Here is a 22111-nt window from a genome sequence, read left to right as displayed (position 1 = left end):
GAGTAGTCTCTCTCCCATGCCGGAAACTATTTTGGAAGAAGAGCGGTGTGTTTTTGCATGTGTGTGTGTGTGTGTGGGAAGGAAACCCATGGCACTCACTCTTCAGTGTCTCTGAGGAGAGGCCAGTGGTTTCTGGGAAGCAGGGAGGTTAGATAATAGTGGAATACCAGACCTGGAGAGATGCCAGATCACTGTGGTCTTTCTGGATTCACACAAGCACAGGTCCACAGTTCATGACAATAACACAACAGCAGATGCACTTTGGTTTGTTGTAATACTACCTTACCTCTAATGGCTTTTGTTCAAAGATGCCAACATTCCATTGTGTGCAACAATAAGCTTGTATCTTCAAAAAGCACAGAATGTGAAATACCAGAAGAACTGTGTCACATCACCATGAACAGTGTCTTGAAACACTGGTTTCATGAAAGCAAGAACAATCAAAATGCTTGAGGTGGGGTCAGAGCACAGTAGAATTAGTGAACCCAATATTTAGACTGGGCTTAGTTTAAAGTAATCTGGAGGCGAAAGAAATGCATACCTATTTAGGCAAGGTGCTGGCTAGCGGAGTGGAACACTTAACAAAATAAAGGAGAGCCGCACGCTCTAGGAGCTCAGATGCAAAAATGTTTTTTCAACGTTTTCTTAGTCACATTAAACCAGCGTGTGGAAAAAAATCACTGGGGAAGCTAAGCCAGTAAAAACATAGCCAAATTACAACCTGTGTTGTGATAATTCCATTGTTTGTTATATAAACTGTTAGTTAATTTGCCTTGGGACTGTGATATACAAGTCCGAGACAATATGAAGACACAGTGGCAGAATAATATACAACCACACCTTTTTTTCATCACAACACCAGAGAGCAACCTCTATCTATCGGAGACGGTGCAGCCAGCGGGTTTCTCCACGCATCGCGCCGACAGAAACAAACATCTTTCTGGTAAGAAGAGGGGCGGGGGCGTATGCTTTATGGTTAACGTGACGTGGTGTGGCCAAAACAACATACAGGAACTCAAGTCCTTCTGTTCACCTGATTTAGAATTCCTCACAATCAAATGTAGACCGCATTATCTACCAAGGGAATTCTCTTCAATTATAATCACAGCCGTATATATTCCCCCCCAAGCAGACACATCGATGGCTCTGAACGAACTTTATTTGACTCTTTGTAAACTGGAATCCATATATCCGGAGGCTGCATTCATTGTAGCTGGGGATTTTAACAAGGCTAATCTGAAAACAAGACTCCCTAAATTTGATCAGCATATCGATTGTGCAACCAGGGCGGGAAAAACCTTGGATCATTGCTATTCCAACTTCCGCGATGCATATAAGGCCCTGCCCCGCCCTCCTTTCGGAAAAGCTGACCACGACTCCATTTTGTTGATCCCTGCCTACAGACAGAAACTAAAACAAGAAGCTCCCGCTCTGAGGTCTGTTCAACGCTGTTCTGACCAATCTGATTCCACACTCCAAGACTGCTTCCATCACGTGGACTGGGATATGTTCCGTATTGCATCAGACGACAACATTGACGAATACGCTGATTCGGTGTGCGAGTTCATTAGAACGTGCGTTGAAGATGTCGTTCCCATAGCAACGATTAAAACATTCCCAAACCAGAAACCGTGGATTGATGGCAGCATTCGCGTGAAACTGAAAGCGCGAACCACTGCTTTTAATCAGGGCAAGGTGACTGGAAATGACTGAATATGTAACTATTCCCTCCGCAAGGCAATCAAACAAGCTAAGCGTCAGTATAGAGACAAAGTAGAATCTCAATTCAACGGCTCAGACACAAGAGGTATGTGGCAGGGTCTACAGTCAATCACGGATTACAAAAAGAAGACCAGCACCGTCACGGACCAGGATGTCTTGCTCCCAGACAGACTAAATAACTTTTTTGCCCGCTTTGAGGACAATACAGTGCCACTGATATGAGAGATGATTGTGGACTTCAGGAAACAGAAGAGGGAACACCCCCCTATCCACATCGATGGAACAGTAGTGGAGAGGGTAGCTAGTTTTAAGTTCCTCGGCATACACATCACAGACAAACTGAATTGGTCCACTCACACTGACAGCGTCGTGAAGAAGGCGCAGCAGCGCCTATTCAACCTCAGGAGGCTGAAGAAATTTGGCTTGTCACCAAAAGCACTCACAAACTTCTACAGATGCACAATCGAGAGCATGCTGGCGGGCTGTATCACCGCCTGGTACGGCAACTGCTCCGCCCTCAACCGTAAGGCTCTCCAGAGGGTAGTGAGGACTGCACAACGCATCACCGGGGGCAAACTACCTGCCCTCCAGGACACCTACACCACCCGATGTTACAGGAAGGCCATAAAGATCATCAAGGACATCAACCACCCGAACCACTGCCTGTTCACCCCGCTATCATCCAGAAGGCGAGGTCAGTACAGGTGCATCAAAGCTGGGACCGAGAGACTGAAAAACAGCTTCTATCTCAAGGCCATCAGACTGTTAAACAGCCACCACTAACATTGAGTGGCTGCTGCCAACACACTGTCATTGACACTGACCCAACTCCAGCCACTTTAATAATGGGAATTGATGGGAAATGATGTAAATATATCACTAGCCACTTTAAACAATGCTACCTTATATAATGTTACTTACCCTACATTATTCATCTCATATGCATATATGACTTAAATGTAAATGTAAATGTATATGCATACGTATATACTGTACTCTACATCATCGACTGCATCCTTATGTAATACATGTATCACTAGCCACTTTAACCTGTTCAGGATACCACGGTTTACTGCCCCTTCTGGAGGATTTGGGTACCCATATAAAACAGGATACATTTTTTTCAAAAGTTGCTAATATTTGCATATAAAAAAATATTATCGAATAGAAAACACTCTAACAATTCTAAATCCGTTTAGATTTTGTCTCTATGTAAAGCAGAAGTGTCAGGGCATGCATTCTCCCAAAATCTCTCTTGTAATGGAAAAAGTTGCCTCTGCTTTGACGTCATCATTAACGCACTTCCCAAAAAGCTACCGCTCTGGGAACAGTTTCTACGTGTTCAGCGTGAAGGCTGCCTTCTATGGGGCTTGTCAGTGTGTGAATCGCGTGCTCACGAGATGTTGAGCGTGCCGAAAGGTCTCGGTCACGCCAAAAAAACAGTGCCCTGAAAGGCGTTCTGTACATTTTCTCTCTTTCCCTCAGGATCGATTAAAAGACGTGTGTGTTTCGCTTAGTCCTCACAATTGCTGTAGACCTTTATAACATGTTAAAGCTTAATTATGAACATAGTTTGACAAGTTTACTCGACATATTATATATACTTTCGAAGTTTTGGTGCGCAACCACTTCAATTTTGACTACATTTTTACCAAAATCAGGCTATTTTGAGAACCGAAAGACGCAGACTTGAAAACTGAACGCTAATTTGGTGAGTATAATCCCTTACAGGTCTTCTGATGGAAGAACAGCAAAGGTAAGGGAATATTTATGTATTAATTTTGGGTTTCTGTCGACTCCAAGATAGAGGAGTCATTATGCTAATGTGGGAGTGCCGACTCCCTATTTTTGCCTAGTGAATGCAAAATGTAATGTTATAAATAAAAGTAACACAGCGTTTGCATTTAGAAGAAGTGTATCTTCCTATACATATGTAAAACATGCATATTTAGTCAAAGTTTATGATGTGTATTCCTTTTTAGCTGACGTTATCTGCCGGGGCTATCGTCATTTCTCAGGACATTTGAGTAGCATTTTTTGAACGATGCATCATTGTAAACAGAGATTTATGGATATATATAGCATATTATTGAAAAAAAATGAATGTACTGTGTAACATGTTATATTACTGTCATCTGATGAAGATTTCAAAAGGTTAGTGAAATGATTTTTCTTTTAATCCTGCGTTTGTTGATTGCATATTTTTTCCTACTTGGCTATGCTAATGAGCTATGTCTGCGGTGGTGGTTTGACATAAATATGTGCTATGTTTTCGCCGTAAAACATTTTAGAAATCTGACTTGCTGGCTAGATAAACAACTTGTTTATCTTTCATTTGAGCTATTTTACTTGTTAATGTGTGGAGGTTAAATATTTTTAGGAATATTTTTGCGCATTGTGCGTTATGGTAATGAGCTTGAGCTGTAGTCACGCTACCAGCAGAGGAATAAAACTCCCTAACAAGTTTTAACTATGCCACTTTGTTTACTTTGTCTACACACTCATCTCATATGTATAGACTGTACTCGATACCATCTACTGTATGCTGCTCTGTACCATCACTCATTCATATATCCTTATGTACATATTCCTTATCCCCTTACACTGTGTATAAGACAGTAGTTTTGGAATTGTTAGTTAGATTACTTGTTGGTTATCACTGCATTGTCGGAACTAGAAGCACAAGCATTTCGCTACACTCGCATTAACATCTGCTAACCATGTGTATGTGACAAATAAAATTTGATTTGATTTGATTCCCAGCTGCCCACTGTACTGAGGATAGGAAACTCTGTCACCACTGATAAATCCACTATAATTGAGAATTTCAATAAGCATTTTTCTACGGCTGGCCATGCTTTCCACCTGGCTACCCCTACCCCGATCAACAGCACTGTACCCCCCACAGGAACTCGCCCAAGCCTTCCCCTTTTCTCCGTCTCCCAAATCCAGTCAGCTGATGTTCTGAAAGAGCTGCAAAATCTGGAAATCAGCTACAAATCAGCCGGGCGAGACAATCTGGACCCTTTCTTTCTAAAAAATGATCTTCTTAAATTGTTGCAACCCCTATTACTAGCCTGTTCAACCTCTCTTTCGTGTCGTCTGAGATTCCCAAAGATTGGAAAGCAGTTGCGGTCATCCCACTCTTCAAAGTGGGGGACACTCTTGACCCAAACTTTTACAGAGCTATATCTATCCTACCCTGCCTTTCTAAGGTCTTCGAAAGCCAAGTCAACAAACAGATTACCGACCATTTCGAATCCCACCACACCTTCTCCGCTATGCAATCTGGTTTCAGAGCTGGTCATGGGTGCACCTCAGCCACGCTCAAGGTCCCAAACGATATCTTAACCGCCATCTATAAGAAACAATACTGTGCAGCCATATTCATTGACCTGGCCAAGGCTTTTAATTAACTCTGTCAAGCACCACATCGTCATCGGCAGACTGGATAGCCTTGGTTTCTCAAATGATTGCCTCGCCTGGTTCACCAACTACTTCTCTGATAGAGTTCCGTGTGTCAAATCAGAGGGCCTGTTGTCCGGGCCTCTGGCAGCTTCTATGGGGGTGCCACAGGGTTCAATTCTTGGGCGACTCTCTTCTCTGTATACATCAATGATGTCGATCTTGCTGCTGGTGAGTCTCTGATCCACCTGGACATTGTGTCAACAAGCTTCCAGATGAGCTTCAATGCCATACAACTCTCCTTCCGTGGCCTCCAACTGCTCTTAAATACAAGTAAAACCAAATGCATACTCTTCAACCCGATCGCTGCCTGCACCTGCCCGCCCGTCCAGCATCACTACTCTGGATGGTTCTGACTTAGAATATGTGGACAACTACAAATACCTAGGTGTCTGGTTATACTGTAAACTCTCCTTCCAGACGCATATCAAACATCTCCAATCCAAAGTTAATAGGAAGCCAATTCTAGATTTTCAAAAGCATCCTTAACTCATGCTGCTAAACATACCCTGTTAAACTGACCAGCTGTTGGAGGAAATTATAGTTGAAATTATTAATAATGTATACATTTAAATTAGAACCATTTATTCTAATACTATTATGTTATGGTATGAAATGTATGGGTTCTTGGTTAAGCTGTTACTGAAAATGTAAGTAAAACGAATTAATTGTCTGTACCTTGCGGGAGGTTTAAGGGAGAGGGATGATATATCTTTTCTGACAGATAAGAATGGTCCTTGATATTCCATTAGTGGAGGAGAAGATATCTTTTAGACAGATTGGAATGTTTGGTTTATGAGGGGAGTAGAAGAAATCTCCAGACCTGAAAACACTGCGCTATTGTGTGGATCGGAGAGAGTGTGAGAAACTGATGATGTCATTTTACGTTCTCTCTTTAAAATGTAAGGTTCTTTGTATTTTTGGTTAGTACTCTCTTGAATTAAACGCTGTTACCTGGCTTTTAAGACTGGTCTCGATCTACTTCATGCATAATTAATGAACTTACTACTCATTAATGAAATAGAAAGAGTGGGAATTTGGTTTTGGCAGGGAAGCCTAGTGGTTAGAGCGTTGGACTCGTAACCGAAAGGTAGCAAGTTCTAATCCCCTGACAAGGTACAAATCTGTCGTTCTGCCCCTGAACAGGCAGTTAAACCCACTGTTCCTAGGCCGTCATTGAAAATAAGAATTTGTTCTTAACTGACTTGCCTAGTAAAATAAAGGTAAGAAAATATAAAAAAACATATAGGAATTTAGAATTCCACTAACACCATCCTACCAATCCGCCATCCGTTTTGTCACCAAAGCCCCATATACTACCCACCACTGCGACCTGTATGCTCTCGTTGGCTGACCCTCGCTTCATACTCGTCGCCAAACCCACTGGCTCCAGCTCCTGGTCACCGTAGCAGCACCCACCTGTAGCTCGCGCTCCAGCAGGTATATCTCTCTGGTAACCCCCAAAACCAATTCTTCCTTTGGCCCCCTCTCCTTCCAGTTCTCTGCTGCCAATGACTGGAACAAACTACAAAAATCTCTGAAACTGGAAACACTTAACTCCTCACTAGAGTTAAGCACCAGCTGTCAGAGCAGCTCACAGATTACGGCACCAATACATAGCCCATCTATAATGTATCCCAAAAACTACCTCTTCCCCTACTGTATTTATTTAGCTCTTTTGCACCCGATTATTTCTACTTCGCACATTCTTCCACTGCAAATCAACCATTCCAGGGTTTTACTTGCTATATTGTATTTACTTCTCCACCATGGCCTTCTCACCTCATTTGCTCACATCGTATATAGACTTATTTTTCTACTGTATTATTGACTGTATGTTTGTTTTTCTCCATGTGTAACTCTGTGTTGTTGTATATGTCGAACTGCTTTGCTTTATCATGGCCAGGTCGTAATTGTAAATGAGAACTTGTTCTCAACTTGTCTACCTGGTTAAATAAAGGTGAAATAAAAAACATAACATAAATTGTTGGTTTTGATCCTAGAAACAAATGATGATTGAATGTTAGCCAACCTTTGAGGGAATAATAGCAAAGAAACAAGAGTTCATGCCTTGAAGACAAAGCTGTCATCACACTGAGGTTGCAGTCAGTCCTGTACAGTATCAGTGGTTGGCTGTCTTTTGGGTTCCTCTGATCTGCCCCCCTCTCCCATCCCTGGCGTATGCGGGTGATGGTTCGGTCCACACAGGGGGTGATGAGCAGCAGCTTGAGCAGCAGCACCACAGAGGGAATCACCAGACACAGCATGTAGCCCGGTGGGGTGTACCACTTGTAGGTGGAGTAACTCAGAAACTTGTTCCAGCCATACAGGTAGGTGTGAGCCGTACACAACAGCAGAGTCAGGTGACCCAGCTTGAACTGGTGGGGGAGAAAAGAACACAAACACATGAACCACACACACATATACGCCAGGCATGTGCACAGATAGAGGTCTAAGGGAGTTTGAGCACCTGCCCTTTGCCATCCGATGAGAAAATAAACTTTGTTTGAATTTGTCTATTTTCTCTAATGCCATTTAAATGAATTGCCCATCGAACTAGCTAATTTCTCTTTTTTGTTGTTGAAAATATCGCCCCCACCACTCTGCCCACAGTAGGCTTGAGAGGCTGATGTTAGCAGCAGAACAATCACAGGTCAAATCTAGTTAGATTGTTTCAACATAATAGCTAACAAACTAACTAGCTAGCTAACAAGCTCATTCTACATTCACTGTGATTAGCTGATAGCTCACCTCTCGTTGCCCTCTTTGAGTAGTAGGCTATAAGCTTGCTTACAGTGGCATTAATGGGATTTGCATAAAATATAGGTCTGGCCATGCTCCTGCTCCAGTTTCAACTGTTCTGCCTTACTATTATTCAACCATGCTGGTCATTTATGAACATTTGAACATCTTGGCCACGTTCTGTTATAATCTCCACCCGGCACAGCCAGAAGAGGACTGGCCACCCCACATATGACAACTCCATTGTGTCCTCCTCCCAGAGCGCTAAGAACCTTGGCGTGATCCTGGACAACACCCTGTCGTTCTCAACTAACATCAAGGCGGTGGCCCGTTCCTGTAGGTTCATGCTCTACAACATCCGCAGAGTACGACCCTGCCTCACACAGGAAGCGGCACAGGTCCTAATCCAGGCACTTGTCATCTCCCGTCTGGATTACTGCAACTCGCTGTTGGCTGGGCTCCCTGCCTGTGCCATTAAACCCCTACAACTCATCCAGAACGCCGCAGCCCGTCTGGTGTTCAACCTTCCCAAGTTCTCTCACGTCACCCCGCTCCTCCACTCTCTCCACTGGCTTCCAGTTGAAGCTCGCATCCGCTACAAGACCATGGTGCTTGCCTACGGAGCTGTGAGGGGAACGGCACCTCAGTACCTCCAGGCTCTGATCAGGCCCTACACCCAAATAAGGGCACTGCGTTCATCCACCTCTGGCCTGCTCACCTCCCTACCACTGAGGAAGTACAGTTCCCGCTCAGCCCAGTCAAAACTGTTCGCTGCTCTGGCTCCCCAATGGTGGAACAAACTCCCTCACGACGCCAGGACAGCGGAATCAATCACCACCTTCCGGAGACACCTGAAACCCCACCTCTTTAAGGAATACCTAGGATAGGATAAAGTAATCCTTCTCACCCCCCCCTTAAAATATGTAGATGCACTATTGTAAAGTGGCTGTTCCACTGGATGTCATAAGGTGAATGCACCAATTTGTAAGTCGCTCTGGATAAGAGCGTCTGCTAAATGACTTAAATGTAAATGTAAATATGCTCTCTCTAATTCTCTCTTTCTTTCTCTCTCTCGGAGGACCTGAGCCCTAGGACCGTGCCCCAAGACTACCTGACATGATGGCTCCTTGCTGTCCCCAGTCCACCTGACTGTGCTGCTGCTCCAGTTTCAACTGTTCTGCCTTATTATTATTTGACCATGCTGGTCATTTATGAACATTTGAACATCTTGGTCATGTTCTGTTATAATCTCTACCCGGCACAGCCAGAAGAGGACTGGCCACCCCACATAGCCCGGTTCCTCTCTAGGTTTCTTCCTAGGTTTTGGCCTTTCTAGGGAGTTTTTCCTAGCCACCGTGCTTTTACACCTGCATTGTTTGCTGTTTGGGGTTTTAGGCTGGGTTTCTGTACAGCACTTTGAGATATCAGCTGATGTACGAAGGGCTATATAAATACATTTGATTTGATTTGATTTACTCTATGCTTTTCTATGGGGGTCTTTTCTCAGGGTCTGTGCATGCCCCTGTCACACGCACAAGCACACCCAAACTTTTGACAATTATCTTAAATATATAGTGTAGTTTTAGGATAGCCTATGCACAGTCTCTTCACGTTTATCCCAGAAAGGGCTAATACATCTAGGCATTGGACCTGTGCAAGGAGAATTCTGGAGAAACATAGGAAACACAGGCTGGCCAGATAAAGTTCCCTTAATTGAACCTTCGCTAAACCCCACCTCAGAATATTAGTCAACCAAACGCAGTGCTCCGTTGGATAGCAAGTGATAGTGTTTTTTCTCCAATTTATGCTTTGGCCACAAATATTGGAATAGGATTACTTAATAACCTTATCTAGTTAAGAGTTAACAGAATATATTTCCACTGGACAGTTACTTTAAAACACAATTTAAGATCATCCTGAGCGGTTGCCTCCAATGGTGGTGTCACGTTCTGACCATTGTTCTTTTGTGTTTTCTTTGTTTTAGTGTTGGTCAGGACGTGAGCTGAGTGTGCATTCTGTTTGGCCTGATATGGTTCTCAATCAGAGGCAGGTGTTAGTCATTAGCCTGTTTTCATTAGCCTGTTTTGTGTTGGGTTTTGTGGGTGGTTGTTCATGTGGCTACGCCAGACAGAACTGTTTAGGTTTTTTTCACATTTGTTGTTTTGTATTTTGTAGTGTTCACGTTTATCGTCGTTATTAAACATGATGAACACTATCCACACTGCGCTTTGGTTCTCTGCTTCGTCCACAGAAGAAAGCCGTTACAGGTGGTTTGAACAGAAAATTGGGCTTCCCGGGAAAATGCTGCCCAAGGATGAAAAAGTAGCGAAGGGGGTGTGGCTTAGCGAAGGGGAAATTGTTGTATAATTTAACAATGATCACGAATGATCATGAAGGACTGACCTTCACAGAGACAGACCTCTGGCCTACCTTAACAGACACACACGCGCACACAGACAGAGGCGTCAGCCCAATATGCGCACCTCAGATTTGTTCTGTTTAAAAAAAATGTATATAATGTTGTTTCTTTGTAATACTACTAGCCACCTAGAAATGTTAGGTTCCCAGTCTCACCTCATAACTAGACACCAATAAGTTTTTTCAGGCTATCAATCAAGTTAGTGTAGCTAGCTTTTCTAACTATCTTAGCTGGCACGCCTGCTGGCAAGGTTTCACCCAGATTTGAGCAGAGATGCAGAGAAACATAGAGGTATGCTTAGATACGCTGGTGTCATGCCGTTGGCCTGGGGTATAGGTTTATGACAGTCATAAATACTCTTTCCCCCCTTTTTCCTTCTCTAACCTACTGAGGTTACATTTTAAAAACCCTTGGTTAACATAGATTCTGGGAACATCAGTATGTGGGGGGGAAATGAACTATATCCTGGTAATCCGAACAATTGAACATGTGCAGTGGTACTTAATGAATATGATGTCAGTTCGGTTGTTATCTGAGACATTCTCATCAATGATAAGATGACAAACTCTACAGTGGAAAGTCTATACATCAGATTCACATGGAATTGTTGTTCAATTTAAATGTTTGAATATGAAATTATTTGTGATGGGATGAAATGTGATTTTAGCTTCAAAAATGTGAGATGTGAGTTTTCATAAGTTAGGGCTGCTCACTCAGTGGCCCACCCACATGAAGAGACAGAGGTTATAAAACTTTTCAAACACACCCTCCTCTTCCTTCCTATATAAACTCTTGACGACAACATAACTATCTATTCCAATGAGGTAGGAGGACTAGGTTTGGCAACACGGTCTTCCATCTACCACCAACCTACTGAAGCGCAGCTCAGAGTAAATATTTATTGCATTTTCCTTTTCCAAATGGGCGGTAATTTGGAATGCATAAGATACTGTATTTACGATAGCACAGCTTCTTCCCTTTGTTCCCCCAGTCTCCCGCTCTTTCACTCAAATCCCGCCCCTTTTCCTTTGTGTAACAAGCTGTCATATCTGTTCCGACCGCTAGGGACATTTTCCTATGACGTAAAGAATTATCTAGGTATAATTCCTTCTTTGTATATGTAATTATGTGTGATTAGTTAGGTATCTAGTAAATAAATAAACCCAATTTTGTTAGCCAGGGTTCTTGACGATAACCAAGAATTTACAACTTTCAGATTATGAGACTGAAGTAAGATGACGATTAATGTTGACTGCTATAGATGTAAAATATTACTAAATCTTTAAGAGTTTATTCGGAAGATAACAGCTCTATAAATATTATTTTGTGGTGCCCGACTCTAGTTAATTACATTTACATGATTAGCTCAATCAGCTGATATTAATTACGGATAAATTATTTTATAGAATAGCATGTCATAGCAATTAATCCGGCATAGCCAAAGACACGACACTGGGAAATAAACATATATTTGACATAGAATTAAGTCTAATGATTATGGTTCTAGATTACAGGAAACATCTGTTCAGATGTTTGAAAAATGCCAAATTCTCCAACTTCAGGCCACCAGTCCGGACCATCACCAAGCCATCCTCGGACACTGTAATTTTGTCCCCTCAAATTTTGGGGGCAGATGACACCCCTGCACATGCATCGCAAGGTGAATTCTCCTGGCCTGCTCTAATATATTATTCCTATATTATATCTGATGAATAACTTAACATTTAAATCACTGCACCAATTTGTGGGGAATGAATGAATTAGAGAATGAGCCGGAGTTTCTCCTGACCCAGTTGCATTTATGAATGAGTGTGTGTGTTCCCTGTAGCGATGGAAACACAGCTTATTATCCCCAGTGCATAACCTCTGGCTTGTCTGCTGAAAATCAGATTACTTTCCTGGAGTACTATTGCATTCTGGCCTGGATGTTGGCTCTGCACCCCACATGAATACGTTAATAAGGGAAACACTGAAGGAGATAAGTGTACAAATTAGGGCAGGTAATTCAAATCAAATGTATTTATATAGCCCTTCGTACATCAGCTGATATCTCAAAGTGCTGTACAGAAACCCAGCCTAAACCCCAAACAGCAAACAATGCAGGTGTTTAATTTTTTTTACCTTTATTTAACCAGGCAAGTCAGTTAAGAACAAATTCTCATTTTCAATGACGGCCTGGGAACAGTGGATTAACTGCCCGTTCAGGGGCAGAACGACAGATTTGTACCTTGTCAGCTCGGGGGTTTGAACTTGCAACCTTCCGGTTACTAGTCAGACGCTCTAACCACTAGGCTACCCTGCCGTTGAAGCACATTGGCTATGAAAAACTCCCTAGAAAGAAACCCAGAGAGGAACCAGGCTATGAGGGATTGCTCGTCCTCTTCTGGATGTGCCGGGTGGAGATTATAACAGAACATGGCCAAGATGTTCAAATGTCCATAAATGACCAGCATGGTCAAATAATAGGTCTGGGACAGGTACCACGTCCAGTGAACAGGTCAGGATTCCATAGACGCAGGCAGAACAGTAATTGCCAGGGACCTCATGATACAATATTATCACGATACTTAGGTGCAATGCGATACGTATTGCAATTCTCACGATTCTATGTGTATCATGATTCGACACTTAGATTTTATTGCGATTTGATGTTGTTCACTATGTGTCTGCTGCAGAGAGACAAGAGAGCATGAGAAAATGTTTTTATCAGTCATGGAAATAAAAGTGCTGAAAACATTGGCATACTGTTTAAAAATAATATGAGTACAAGCTAATGGATGAAAAATACCAGGGGCACAGCCGACTAGACCTAGCTAACTATCTAGCAACAAATTGATACTTGGAGTCAAAGTATCAATATAACATCGTCCAAAATAATATTGCGTTACGTAACTATCAATTTTCCCCTCCATCGCAAGGAAAAATGGGCAGAAGATTTGTGCCTAGCAGGTGAGTCTGGCCTAAGCATTCAGTGTGACCTGCTGATCCCACCTGTATGAAGCTGAACTCCCTCCAGCTGAGAACGTTACTGACGGAGGGAAGAGATGTGATTCCTAACAGGACGTACAGGCTAAATCCTAGAATTCCCAGGGACAAGTAGGAGTCGCACGCCAGGCCATTGTGGTATCAAACACTGTGGTCCACTGAGAGACAGGGAGAGACAGGGAGAGAGGAATAATCAAAACCAGTGCTGGAATCCTGCTATATACTGTAGGTGTGTGTCCAATGTACAGCTGTATGATCTTGATATGACCAGTATTGTGTCACTGCAAAATAATCCTGCAGCAACAGGATTTGAATGTTTTGTCTGTTCACACTTTTTCACTAATGTAATGTTACTTGATTGGTGGTTAGGCAATTAACTGACCAAAATTAGGCTACATGAAAGTGCAACGCCGTTAAGACATACGCTGTTGAGACAGAACTTTGGTGACTAAGAAAGTATTTTTTAAACCTCCTGCTTTGGGCTGGATGTCTCAATGTGTAGTTCATACATTCATAATCAATGAGTGAAATTACTTTCTTATCTCAATTAGCCACAAAATTGTGCCATAACATTTTCCCTGCATTTCCCCCATATGGGCCAGCCTCCTAACAATTTGAGTTCTAGCCAAAGAGCTTCAGCTCCTCACATTTGAGTGACAGCTAACAAGAGGCATGCCCAGCGTTATCGAATGAGGTTGCAGGGCGGGCCCAACGGCTCAGTGCCCACAGCAGAGAGAAAGAGAGAAACCAATGACATGGTGCACATATATAACGTACTACGCATTTTTGGGGACCACTTTTAGCTAATGACTGCTACTATCAGAACTACTGGCTAAGAAGTGTAAAAGTTCAGGAGAATCTATTTAATGTAACCATGTATTGGTGTGAATTTATGTAAATCCTGCAGCACAGGAAAATTCTCAGCAACAACAGAGTGATCAAATTAAGGTCCTACATCTGTACACAATTTTGTCTATTCAATGTTTTGAAAGTGTTTAATTTTGTCACGCCTTGGTCATTGTATTTTGTGTTTTTGTTATATGTTTGGGTAGGCCAGGGTGTGACATGGGTTTATATGTTGTTTTTCGTATTGGGGTTTGTAGTATTTGGGATCGCGGCTAATTAGGGGTGTTGTATAGGCTTGGCTGCCTGAGGCGATTCTCAATTGGAGTCAGGTGCTTATCGTTGTCTCTGATTGGGAACCGTATTTAGGTAGCCTGAGTTCGCTTTGTATTTTGTGGGTGTTTGTACCTGTCTCTTTATTTATTTTATTATTTTATTTCACCTTTCTTTAACCAGGTAGGCTAGTTGAGAACAAGTTCTCATTTGCAACTGCGACCTGGCCAAGATAAAGCATAGCAGTGTGAACAGACAACACAGAATTACACATGGAATAAAACAATTAACAAGTCAATAACACAGTAGGAAAAAATGGGCAGTCTATATACAATGTGTGCAAAAGGCATGAGGAGGTAGGCGAATAATACAATTTTGCAGATTAACACTGGAGTGATAAATGATCAGATGGTCATGTACAGGTAGAGATATTGGTGTGCAAAAGAGCAGAAAAGTAAATAAATAAAAACAGTATAAAAACAGTATGGGAATGAGGTAGGTGAAAATGGGTGGGCTATTTTCCTATAGACTATGTACAGCTGCAGGGATCGGTTAGCTGCTCGGATAGTTGATGTTTGAAGTTGGTGAGGGAGATAAAAGTCTCCAACTTCAGCGATTTTTGCAATTCGTTCCAGTCACAGGCAGCAGAGTACTGGAACGAAAGGCGGCCAAATGAGGTGTTGGCTTTAGGGATGATCAGTGAGATACACCTGCTGGAGCGCGTGCTACGGATGGGTGTTGCCATCGTGACCAGTGAACTAAGATAAGCTTTACCTAGCATGGACTTGTAGATGACCTGGAGCCAGTGGGTCTGGCGACGAATATGTAGTGAGGGCCAGCCAACTAGAGCATACAAGTCGCAGTGGTGGGTGGTATAAGGTGCTTTAGTGACAAAACGGATGGCACTGTGATAGACTGCATCCAGTTTGCTGAGTAGAGTGTTGGAAGCCATTTTGTAGATGACATCGCCGAAGTCGAGGATCGGTAGGATAGTCAGTTTTACTAGGGTAAGCTTGGCAGCGTGAGTGAAGGAGGCTTTGTTGCGGAATAGAAAGCCGACTCTTGATTTGATTTTCGATTGGAGATGTTTGATGTGAGTCTGGAAGGAGAGTTTGCAGTCTAGCCAGACACCTAGGTACTTATAGATGTCCACATATTCAAGGTCGGAACCATCCAGGGTGGTGATGCTAGTCGGGCATGCAGGTGCAGGCAGCGATCGGTTGAAAAGCATGCATTTGGTTTTACTCGCGTTTAAGAGCAGTTGGAGGCCACGGAAGGAGTGCTGTATGGCATTGAAGCTCGTTTGGAGGTTAGATAGCACAGTGTCCAATGACGGGCCGAAAGTATATAGAATGGTGTCGTCTGCGTAGAGGTGGATCAGGGAATCGCCCGCAGCAAGAGCAACATCATTGATATATACAGAGAAAAGAGTCGGCCCGAGAATTGAACCCTGTGGCACCCCCATAGAGACTGCCAGAGGACCGGACAGCATGCCCTCCGATTTGACACACTGAACTCTGTCTGCAAAGTAATTGGTGAACCAGGCAAGGCAGTCATCCGAAAAACCGAGGCTGTTGAGTCTGCCGATAAGATGGTGATATGGTGATTGACAGAGTCGAAAGCCTTGGTGAGGTCGATGAAGACGGCTGCACAGTACTGTCTTTTATCGATGGCGGTTATGATATCGTTTAGTACCTTGAGTGTGGCTGAGGTGCACCCGTGACCGGCTCGGAAACCAGATTGCACAGCGGAGAAGGTACGGTGGGATTCGAGATGGTCAGTGACCTGTTTGTTGACTTGGCTTTCGAAGACCTTAGATAGGCAGGGCAGGATGGATATAGGTCTGTAACAGTTTGGGTCCAGGGTGTCTCCCCCTTTGAAGAGGGGGATGACTGCGGCAGCTTTCCAATCCTTGGGGATCTCAGACGATATGAAAGAGAGGTTGAACAGGCTGGTAATAGGGGTTGCGACAATGGCGGCAGATAGTTTCAGAAATAGCGGGTCCAGATTGTCAAGCCCAGCTGATTTGTACGGGTCCAGGTTTTGCAGCTCTTTCAGAACATCTGCTATCTGGATTTGGGTAAAGGAGAACCTGGAGAGGCTTGGGTGAGGAGCTACGGGGGGGGCGGAGCTGTTGGCCGAGGTTGGATTAGCCAGGTGGAAGGCATGGCCAGCCGTTGAGAAGTGCTTATTGAAGTTTTCGATAATCATGGATTTATCGGTGGAGACCGTGTTTCCTAGCCTCAGTGCAGTGGGCAGCTGGGAGGAGGTGCTCTTGTTCTCCATGGACTTCACAGTGTCCCAGAACTTTTTGGAGTTGGAGCTACAGGATGCAAACTTCTGCCTGAAGAAGTTGGCCTTAGCTTTCCTGACTGACTGCGTGTATTGGTTCCTGACTTCCCTGAACAGTTGCATATCACGGGGGCTATTCGATGCTATTGCAGTCCGCCACAGGATGTTTTTGTGCTGGTCGAGGGCAGTCAGGTCTGGAGTGAACCAAGGGCTGTATCTGTTCTTGGTTCTGCATTTTTTGAAAGGAGCATGCTTATCTAAAATGGTGAGGAAGTTACTTTTAAAGAATGACCATGCATCCTCAACTGACGGGATGAGGTCAATGTCCTTCCAGGATACCCGGGCCAGGTTGATTAGAAAGGCCTGCTCACAGAAGTGTTTTAGGGAGCGTTTGACAGTGATGAGGGGTGGTCGTTTGACTGCGGCTCCGTGGCAGATACAGGCGATAAGGCAGTGATCGCTGAGATCCTGGTTGAAGACAGCAGAGGTATATTTGGAGGGCCAGTTGGTCAGGATGACGTCTATGAGGGTGCCCTTGTTTACAGAGTTAGGGTTGTACCTGGTGGGTTGTACCTCTGTGTTGTAGTCACCAGATAGGCTGTAATTAGTTTCACGTTTCGTTTGTTGTTTTCGTATTTCAGTTATTTCATGTACCGTTTTCATTCATTAAAGTCATGAGTAACCTACACTCTGCATTTCGGTCTGACTCTTCTTACAACAGACGAACGTCGTTACAGAAACACCCACCACTCACAGACCGAGCAGCGTGTGAACTGGCAGGAGCTAAAGGAGGACGTTATGGAAGGTAAAGGCATGGAGTATATGACGTGGGAAGAAATCGACAGGTGGGCGGCCGACCCAGAGAGAGTGCAGGCGCCCGCCTGGGATTCGCTTCAGCAGTGCGAAGAGGGCTACAGGCGAATCGAGTCAAAGAAAAAGACACGCCGGCTAAAACGGAGAGGCGCTGGTTTAAACAGGCAGCGACAGCTGGAGCAGCAAAGGGAGGATGAATTATTCGGAGAATGGACATGGGAAGACGTGTTGGATGGTAAAGGTTGTTACACTTGGGAGGAGATATTGGCCGGAAGAGATCGCCTCCCATGGGAACAGGTGGAGGCACTAAGGAGAGCAGAGGCAGCCGGAGATAGGAGCCGACGATACGAGGGAACACGGTTGGCAAGGAAACCTGAAAAGCAGCCCCAAAAAATTATTGGGGGGAGGCTAGAAGGGAGAATAGTTATGCCAGGTAGGAGACCTGCGCAAACTCCCTGTGCTCACCGTTGCGCTAGAGAGACCGGGCAGGCACCGTGTTATGCTATGGAGCGCACGGTGTTTTCAGTGCGGGAGCATAGCCCGGTACGGCACATACCAGCTCTTCCTATTGGCCGGGCTAGAGTGGGCATCGAGCCAGGTAAGCTTGGGCAGGCTCGGTGCTCAAGAGCTCCAGTGCGCCTGCACGGTCCGGTCTATCCAGAGCCACCTCTACACACCAGTCCTCCGGTAGCAGCTCCCCGCACCAGGCTTCCTGTGCGTGTCCTCGCGCCAGTACCACCAGTTCCAGCACCACGCACCAGGCCTCCAGTGCGCCTCGCCTGTTCAGCGCAGCCAGCACTTTTCTCCTCTCCTGCGCTGTTGGAGTCTCCCGCCTGTTTAGCACAGCCAGAGCCTTTCTCCTCTCCTGCGCTGCCGGAGTCTCCAGTCTGCCCAGCGCCACCAGTGCTCCCAGTCTGCCCAGCGCCGCCGGTGCTCCCAGTCTGCCCAGCGCCACCAGTCAGCCCAGCGCCGCCAGACAACCAGTCTCTTCCAGATCTCCCCGACAACCAGTCTCTTCTAGATCTGCCCGACAACCAGGATTTACCGGAGCCTACTACCTGCCTGAGCTTCATTTCAGTACTGGGCTTCCTCTCAGTACTGGGCTTCCTCTCAGTACCGGGCTTCCTCTCAGTACCGGGCTTCCTCTCAGTACCGGGCTTCCTCTCAGTACCGGGCTTCCTCTCAGTACCGGGCTGCCCCTCTGTCCCGGGCTGCCCCTCTGTCCCGGGCTGCCCCTCTGTCCCGGGCTGCCCCTCTGTCCCGAGCTGCCCCTCTGTCCCGAGCTGCCCCTCTGTCCCGAGCTTCCCCTCAGTCCCGGGCTTCTCCTCAGTCCTGGGCTCCCTCTGTCCTGAGCTGCCCCTCTGTCCTGAGCTGCCCCTCTGTCCTGAGCTGCCCCTCTGTCCCGAGCTGCTCCTCAGTTATGTGGGGATCAGGGTGAGGACTATTAGGCCATGGTCGGCGGAGAAGGTGGATTATCCCAGGACGCGAAGGGGAGGAAATAGGACATTTATGGAGTGGGGTCCACGTCCCGAGCCAGAACCGCCACCATGGACAGACGCCCACCCGGACCCTCCCTATGCTCTTGAGGTGCGTCCGGGAGACCGCACCTTAGGGGGGGGGGTTCTGTCACGCCTTGGTCATTGTATTTTGTGTTTTTGTTATATGTTTGGGTAGGCCAGGGTGTGACATGGGTTTATATGTTGTTTTTCGTATTGGGGTTTGTAGTATTTGGGATCGAGGCTAATTAGGGGTGTTGTACAGCCAGGTAGGTGTTCTTGCCAGAGAGACCGTGTGTTCAGTGACCCAGAACATCAGAAAGTACTTGAGAACAAAATTAATACTTTCTTTACTAAAAACTAAAGAAAGATACATGCCACTGTGTGTGTATGCGTGTGCATTTTAGTGTGTGTTCCACTGACCGTATGGGTATGATAAGTGTATAGAGCACATGCAGAAAGGCAAACCCCAGTGCCAGAAGATTTGAGGCTGTTTCCTGCACAGCATCCAGCCAATCAGGAAAGCGCATGATGTTAAACATACATAAACACTTATAATCAACATAAATACATATGCAACATCGTGTGAACATACATGCATGCAAACACACACACCCACAGAGGTCTGACCTGTACTTGGTGCCTCTGTAGAGCTGCAGGAAGGAAGCCAGGACATCAGGCAGGTAACAGAGACAGCATGACCAGAGACACAATGGGATACACCTGGAGAGAACACACACACACCTTGAACAGCTGGTAACACACACAGAAACAAACAGAACACAAACACTCAGAGGGTCTGTGGGCCAGTACCTTGTTAGCCAGTGAGACTATGATTCTGAAGGAGATGTCTTCGCCCTGGGTAACGTATGCATAGATGATGTCTCTGATCAGCAGGTAGAAGAAGAAGGCAGCACTGAGGCCGATGGCGATGTACAGGGGGAGCCTCCACTGGGGGAACAGCTGCAGGGGGAAGTCCTCCAGCTCCCGGGCCACTGAGAGAAAGCCCCGGTCCAGGGCACTGAAACCCAGCTTGGTGGCTACCGCCATCACCGCCTGCTTGGCCTTTGCACTTTCCCCGCAGAAGACATTAACCTGACATATTTATGCACATACAGTGGGGTCCGAAATAATTTACGCCCTTGATAAAGATGAGCAAAAATTCCTGTACAAAATAAATCATTCAAATACATTCAAAAATTTGGGAAATTATAATACTTTGTACTAATACAATTGCTGAGAGAAAGATATTTTGTTTAACAAGTAATAAAAAAAATCTCAAAAAGGTAGGGGTCAATTATTGACAAACCAGGTTTCAATACCATTCAATAGCTCACTTTGTGAGGATAACAACACTGAGCCTTTTCTAAAATTATAGAAAAATGCTTGGAGTTTGCTAAATGACATTGGCACTTGGATTGAGACAGGTGCTTTTGTCAGATGACATGACAATAGAGCTCCTTGGACAAGCATGCCAGTTGTGGATTTAGTGTTTAAATACAGAAGTATATGCAGAAAAGTAGCTGCATTTACATTTGAGTAATTTAGCAAACACAGTCCACAGCGACTTACAGGAGCAATTGGGGTTAAGTGCCTTGCTCAAGGGCACATCACCTAGTCAGCTCAGGGATTCAAACCAGCAACCTCTCTGTTACTGGCCTAATGCCCTATACCACTAGGCTACCTGCCACCCCATATCTACTGTTAAATATGGTGGATCTTTGATGTTATGGGGCTATTTTGCTTCCATTTGTCCTGGGGCCCTTCGTCCTAAGGTCAACTGCATAATTAACTTTACTCAGTGCCTTGACATTTTAACAAAAAACCTGGTTGCCTCTGCCAGGATGTCGGAACTTGCCATCAAGTTGATCTTCCAGCAAGACAATAACCCCAAACACTAATAACAATCCACAAAGAAATGGTTAATTGGGCAAAAATAATTGCTCCAAATGTGTTCTCTCACTGGCCTACACACAATCACAATACCTCAAAAGGTCAAAGTGGAATTGTTTTTATTTTTTATAAAGTATACGAAATGGAACGTCAGAACAAAGCTGTTCATCAGGAGCTTCATGAAATGGGTTTCCATGGCCAAACACAAGCCTAATATCACCATAAGCAATGCCAAAGCATCAGCTGGAGTGGTGTAAAGATCACAGCCATTCGACTCTAGAGCAGTGAAAACATATTCTCTGGAGTGATGAATCACGCTTTACCATCTGGCAGTCCGAAGGACAAATGTGGTATTGGCGGATGCCAGGAGAACGCTACCTGTCACCATGTATAGTGACCAACTGAAAAGTTTGGTGGAGGAGGAATAATGGTCTGGGGATGTTTTTCATGGTTCGGGCTAACGCTACATCATACAATGACATTCTCGACGATTCTGTGCTTCCAATATTATGGCAGCAGTTTGGGGAAGGCCCTTTCCTGTTTCAGCATGACAATGCCCCTGTACACAAAGTGAGGTCCATACAGAAATGGTTTGTTGAGATCGGTGTGGAAGAACTTGACTGGCCTGCACAGAGCCCTAACCTCAACCCCATGGAAAACCTTTGTGATAATTTGGAATGCCGATTGCAAGCCAGGCCTAATGGCCCAACATCAGTGCTCGACCTCACTAATGCTCTTGTAGCTGATGGAAGTAAGGATTCAGCAACCAGTTCACAATCCGTTCTTGTTGTCCATGCCGTTCTCCAGGGGTAATCACAAAACCCAGGTCCTCAGCCAAACTAGTTCAGTACACAGTGGGGTGTAATCACACAGTCCTCTCCCTGTTTGTGCAGCCCGCTTCCTCTTTTATTCCCAATCACTCCATGGCTTAATGATCCCCAGGCTTGCCTCGTTGGGGCAGGAAGTCCATATGAGGCCCGGGGTGGAGCCAGCAGGCTGCAAGATATCTTCCTTCAATCACCACTCACCTCATCTCTCCCTGCCATCTGCCACTATATATATATATATATACACACACTGATCAAAAGTATAAAAGCAAAGTATGTAAAGTAAAGTGTTGGTCCCATGTTTCATGAGATGAAATAAAAGATCCCTGAAATGTTCTATA

The 22111-nt window shown here is 44.9% G+C and overlaps 1 pseudogene; it reads right to left on the bottom strand.

The window, feature by feature from the left end:
* Positions 1–188: 188 nt before the first annotated feature.
* LOC124006020 overlaps positions 189–22111 on the bottom strand; it is a 49870-nt pseudogene continuing 27947 nt past the window's right edge.

Source organism: Oncorhynchus gorbuscha, linkage group LG19 (assembly GCF_021184085.1).
Source record: "Oncorhynchus gorbuscha isolate QuinsamMale2020 ecotype Even-year linkage group LG19, OgorEven_v1.0, whole genome shotgun sequence".
Lineage (NCBI taxonomy): Eukaryota > Metazoa > Chordata > Actinopteri > Salmoniformes > Salmonidae > Oncorhynchus > Oncorhynchus gorbuscha.
Note: the sequence above shows the minus strand (reverse complement) of the source record. Positions and strands in the feature narration are given on the sequence as shown.